Below are 5,880 nucleotides of genomic sequence, written 5' to 3'. Positions count from 1 at the left end.
GCCAGAGATAGAATTACTTACAGCCATCACAAGGCTGTCCCAACTATCCGGTAGAGATGATAGTATAAGGAGAGCTCGCACTTCGTCATCGAAATTGATTTTCACTGATCGAAGTTGACTTATGTTTGTGTTAAAGTCATTTAGGTGTTCTGCAACTGAACCATTCTCTGCCATCTTTAGATTGAACAAGCGCTTCATAAGAAATACCTTATTGGATGCCGATGGTTTCTCGTAGAAGTCGTCAAGTGACTTCATCAAGTCCTCCGTGGTCTTCATCTCCGAAACATTGAAGGCCACCGTTGACGCCAAGCTTAACCGGATTGTTCCCAGTGCCTTTCGATCAAGGACAATCCATGCTTCATCTGCCATTGTTGCGGGCTTCTTCGCAAGACCGCCTAGTGGCAAATAGAGGTCCTTCTGGTAGAGATAGTCTTCAATCTGCATCTTCCAATGTTGGTAGTTTTTGCCGTTGAACTTCTCAATCTTGAGCTTCCCCTCCTCCGCCATAACTCCCACTCAATTCAAGGAATCCTTTCCTTGAGATAATTTAGCTACGAGCAAACCTTGCTCTGATACCATTTGTTAGGAAATAAGACGTAGCTAAATAGATAATTGAGTAGATTACTTAATGGAGAGAGACAAATTTATATACACGAGATTATAGTGTAGAGAGAGAGAGAGAGAGAGAGAGAGAGAGAGAGTACACACGATATACGTGGTTCACCCAATGTGGGCTACGTCCACGGGAAAGCAGCCACTCAATGGCTTTGGTACTTCAAAACAAGAAGTAGTTTACAAAGGGATTATACCCTTAATGGAGCTCCCGCCTTGCTTCACTCTCACCACCTCACACTCACCTTGTTGCATCAACTTCACACTATGAAATGTGTATAGAAATGGCCTCCTTTTATAGGCCAAAAGGGCTGCCCTCTCTTATGAGAGACAGCCATGTGTAGCCGCCCTTGTGCGAATAAGTCCAAATCGGACCCTCCAATCCGCCCATGTGTGGCCGCCCTTGAGAAGACAAGTCCGCTTTTGAATTCGGCCACCGGCCACCGGCCATTGACTTCCGACCACCTTCCGACCGCCGTCCGGCCATAATATTCCGGCGAAAAGGAATATTCCGGCGCTGATTCTTGTCCGTGAAATTTTTGGTTTCCGGTGAGTGATTTTCCTTCACGCACGATGGCTTCTCCTCATAATGGGGGCCTTACAAATGTGCGCTTTTACCACAGAAAATTACAAGGGTAAATCAGGCTCCATACTTAACAGCATTGGGGCAAGACACATCACGAAATCAAATTGTTTGCAATGACTAACAAATAGTTACAAGTGGCAGTACAAATTGCGCAGGTAGCCAAAAAGTTATCCCTCGTAATAAGTACATGGCTGTCATGTCCAAACAAAGACACTACTGACTGCCATTCTTGCTCAACATGACTGTGATTTTAATTATGAGTGCATTCAATTTATTTAGCTGTGTCTTCAAGCATGACACCTCCTTGCGTAGTGCAAAAATTTTCTCTTCAAGCCTGCAAATTTGAACATCGGCAAGATCGCCTTGGTAAGTTTCCATCGCTTCTTTGAGGCTACGGTTCGCTGTTATTAGCTCCATGCACAGAGATCTGGCATCATTCAAGCCATCGCCAGATAGTTCATCCAACATTTGCGTTGTGAGTTCCTCTATTTTGTCCAGGCGTGGGTCTTCGATCTGGTCCAATAGATCATCCGCCCGTGATTCTCCTTCTGCCATCAAAAAGTGAGTTTCTTGATTATGCTCCATTGCTACCCTCTACACTAGAGACAACAAAATCATTTGTCCCGAGGTAGCTATATTAAAACAAAATACAACAAAAGAGTAGAACCATAAACTCAACAGATAGTATCATGCAACGGTCGTCACTCCAGTTTTGTGAACCAGCAGGATGTAGTTAGCATTGTCAGTGTCGTCCTCGATTTCTTCATTGTCATGGTCATCATCACCGGTAACAACACTTACCGGGGGCTGGGTGTAAGATCTTTGTAAGTCAACAACCATGCAGGTTTGATTGCTTTTACATGTATGCTATAACATACCTTTCGACACCTTGCCATCGAGACAAAAACCAATCAGCGCGTGGATGTGTGCTCGTATACATTTGAGTATTTATAAATACGCTAACGACGTCTTGGTATGTTGTCGTTGATGGATGCACCATACACCTCCAAAGTGCTTTTGTCTTCCCGAGCTCCATGCCTCGGCCTTGATATGGTGTTACCCAAGACGACGACGGGTAGTATCTTCCCGTTTTCAACATCTTATGCAATCTCGACAAAAAGTCGCTACCTAGTGGACGCATCAACTTATACTTCCAGAACATGAATGCTCTGTCAAAAATATTAACTAGTGTCAAGAAAACCTTCTTTTTCAACTCATCACCGCCATACAAGTTATAGAACTCGACCCCCCTATTTATCTGATCTAGATCGACATTGTGGATAGCCATTTAAAAGTGCTCCTGCCCGTGATCCTTCATACAATAGCCAAGCATCCCCTCGAACGTATGCATATTGCGTTGTTTCAAACCGCGGCAGAGGACAATGTCTCCAGCTGGCGAATGTTTATCCCAACCTAGGTATTGCTTGATTTTTTTGTTTGTAGAAATCAATGAGCTCGTCCACAATCGGAAGATCCTTTAAAAGTGCAGATGCAACAGATCCCCACCCCTCTCAACAGCACATAGCCTAGCTACAGTCTCGTTCTCAAGGAACGATTGCATAGCAGACAACAATGTCACATCTATGTCATTGCCTCCAACGGAGATAGGCACACTGATCTCCATGATTCTAGCCTGCATCTCCTTCTTCCTTGCATGGCTTGCCTGAGCCGCATCTCCTTTTAGACGAGCTTTCGCTTTCAATCTCGCCATCTGCCTGCAGGGAATCACTATAAGCCTAAGATACCTATACTGCATGCTTCAACGCACCGAACCAACAAGACACACAATCGTAGCAGGACAGTCAAGCAAAAAGAAAATCTAATCTACTCTCAGAGGCTCGCAACAAAACAAGAGCAGCCAAGGAATTCGCATCAGCACAAACCAGTGCATCTTGCCAGGCAGCAATGCAACAACACATGGAGCGTCAACTAAAAAAGACGTGCAAGCTGTCACACGCTCCCAGTGTAACACAACGACTCTTTCAACGCAACAACAAGAAAAACTTGACAGTCTAGACAAACACACACACAAAGCTCTGAAGTTTACCAATTAGCTTCATGGCTTCTCTGTGACGCGTCAACTTCGTCGCATACAAGATGTGAGAAGATTTAAAAATGTTTCTGCCACACCCTTTTGGTGCTAGCTCGACTGTCGCGTTTCCCTTCACGCCACCTATCAAGACTTGCGCTTTCCTTTTTCCACTCCTGGAGCATCTTTGCAGATTCCCCCAAACCGGACATGAGTGCCACCCTATTCGGTGATGTCAAAGTATAGGTCTTCTAAACTAAAGAGGGTTCACACTTGTGGTGGTGTGGATGTGTCACACATCCCAACATGCCGGTTTCACAAGACGTTTGCAAAGGGACAACAATATGAAAAATCAAGATGTTCTTCTTGATTTCATTGAACCTCCTACTGAACTGTGTTTTGGTCAAATGGAAAGTTGGATCCATGAAGGATGCCACTATAGAAAACATTAGTTTTCTTAAGAAGATATCACCACTTTTGTTTTTTAGGACAAAGTCGCTTCTCCAAGGGGGGAGTAATGTCAGGCCTAGGGTAAGACCGGACGGGCCAAGGGCTAAGACAAACATGCGGTAAAGGGGGTCCTATAAATAGCATGGCCAAGGGCCTATATAGGGAATGGTTGGGTGGTTATTTTCATGTGCTAGTCCCCTCTATCTCAGATGTGCGGCTTTTGGCATACTACAATGAGCCATGAGATAGGTTGTAGGTGGTTGTTGTCATCATCATCAAAATTGTGCTTTCTTGATCTTCAACGAGCTCCATCCCCGAGTTTCTAGGAGATATGCTGCTTATGGGTTGATGGCTTCGGCATCCCGCTAGCCCTCTTCCATGACCCCAACCCCGAGTTCCTACTATTCTGTGTGGCTTGTACACTACCATAGCGTCTTCCCCCCTCCCTCCCTCCCTCTCTCTCTCTCTCTCTCTCTCTCTCTCTCTCTCTCTCTAGTGCAACCATTTTTGACCTAGTAGATAACACTTCACTCTTTTGATCATAACTTCTTCATTCAAACTCCTATTAGGGTGATCTATAGCCTAAATCAAAGAGAAGAACACCCTCTACGCATTGATGTAAAAAAAAATTAAAATCAAAGTTATGGAAGGATTTTTTCTTCAATAGCATTTTTGAAGTGAATAGGCTCAAAGAAGTTGACTCTCATCTCTTATTTTACATACAATGTCTTTCGGCACTTGTAAGGATTCTTCTCTTTAACAAGGTCCACAACCATTGTAGAAAATGATCCAAAATCTCCTAAGCTTGGAGATAGCAACACAACCACTTGAAGAGTGCGTGTGCGATGCGTGCATGTGCAGTGCGGTGCGGTGTGCACGCGGGAAGGGGAGAAGGAGAGAGTAGACAGTGTGGGGGTGGAGTAGGGCTCAAGTGAGCTACTCCTTATTGTTGCGTATATATACAAAAAATGAGGTGGTTAGTGGGAGGGCGTCCATGGCATGGGCCACCGGGCAAGGCACAAACGCATGTACCCCAACAATCTCCCAGTTGAAGAGTGTGTGTGCATGGATGCATGCGTGCACGGTGCAGTGTGCACGGCAAGGGGATAAGGAGAGAGTAGACAGTGTGTGGGTGGAGTAGGGTTCAAGAAGAAGAAGATTCAGCTACTCCTTATTGTTGTATATATGTACAACCAATACTGGAAGATTGAAAGGGAAAAATGCAATCAAGCAAGGAACATTGACACATAAAACTTCTTCAATAAGAATTTACAAAAGGAGATTGTTAAAGAGAGTAGACTTTGCATGTCTAGTATACATCTTCAACAAACTTTGTTGAACTTATTGTTGGAATTAGGCTTGCAGAGAAACACACACAGCTTGGAGAAGACGAAGGAAGCTCAAGGCACACAATAGAGACTGTGTTACTTAGTGTGCAATGGAAAGATACATAGCCCTGGAGTGATGGGCGTATATACAATGCTCGGGGGAAAAAACCTCCTAAAGAGGGAAAAAATGCCCCGGCGGTCCTAGTGTGTTCACACACATCACTACCACATGTATATGGTAACAAATCCCCCCTGGAGTGATGCAGTGAACGAGAGCTGGCACATGAGTAAAGGGAAGTACCATGCCCTGAGGATAGGATTAGTCCACAAAGGGGAGTAAGCCCAAAGCTTTGCGGAAAGCTTCAAGCTTCTCACGAGACAATGCCTTTGTGAAAAGATCTGCAAGGTTGTCCTGTGTTGGCACATAAGCCAAGCTGATCTCTCCTGCTGAGATCCTCTCCTTGACATAGTGGTAATGAACCTCAATGTGCTGAGGCGGTCCGGGGCGGGCAACAAGAAGAGCGGCCTCTAAACACCCTTCGAGGCTCCCGTGCTGCTCAATTGGGGCTGGAGAAAGCACAATCAGAGACAGCAACAACCCACAGCCAGAAACCAAACAAGAAAAGGGGCACCACCTAGTTGTGGATGCGAACTAGGACGCACGTGATATCTCCTTGTACTCAAACGCACAAAGAGAGGGGAATGCAAGATAGCCACACACACCAAACACAAACATTCACCACACCAGAGAGAGGTAAAGAGCACAAATTAACTTGAGCAACTTAGTCTTAGCCTTAAAGACTAGATGCACACAAAGCTTGATGAGAAATAGATAGACAACACAAAACTTGACCTTGTTGCCAATACACAAATTG

General features: G+C 44.9%; 1 pseudogene; it reads right to left on the bottom strand.

Moving 5' to 3' along the window:
• Nucleotides 1-2,054: 2,054 nt before the first annotated feature.
• LOC147456473 (uncharacterized) lies at nt 2,055-2,822 on the bottom strand (annotated as a pseudogene).
• Between the last annotated feature and the right edge of the window lie 3,058 nt (nt 2,823-5,880).

This window comes from Adiantum capillus-veneris, chromosome 6, assembly GCF_014529385.1.
Source record: "Adiantum capillus-veneris isolate H3 chromosome 6, ASM1452938v2, whole genome shotgun sequence".
Taxonomy (NCBI): Eukaryota; Viridiplantae; Streptophyta; class Polypodiopsida; order Polypodiales; family Pteridaceae; genus Adiantum; species Adiantum capillus-veneris.
The sequence above is the reverse complement of the archived record's forward strand: the minus strand, read 5'-3'. Positions and strand labels throughout refer to the sequence as shown.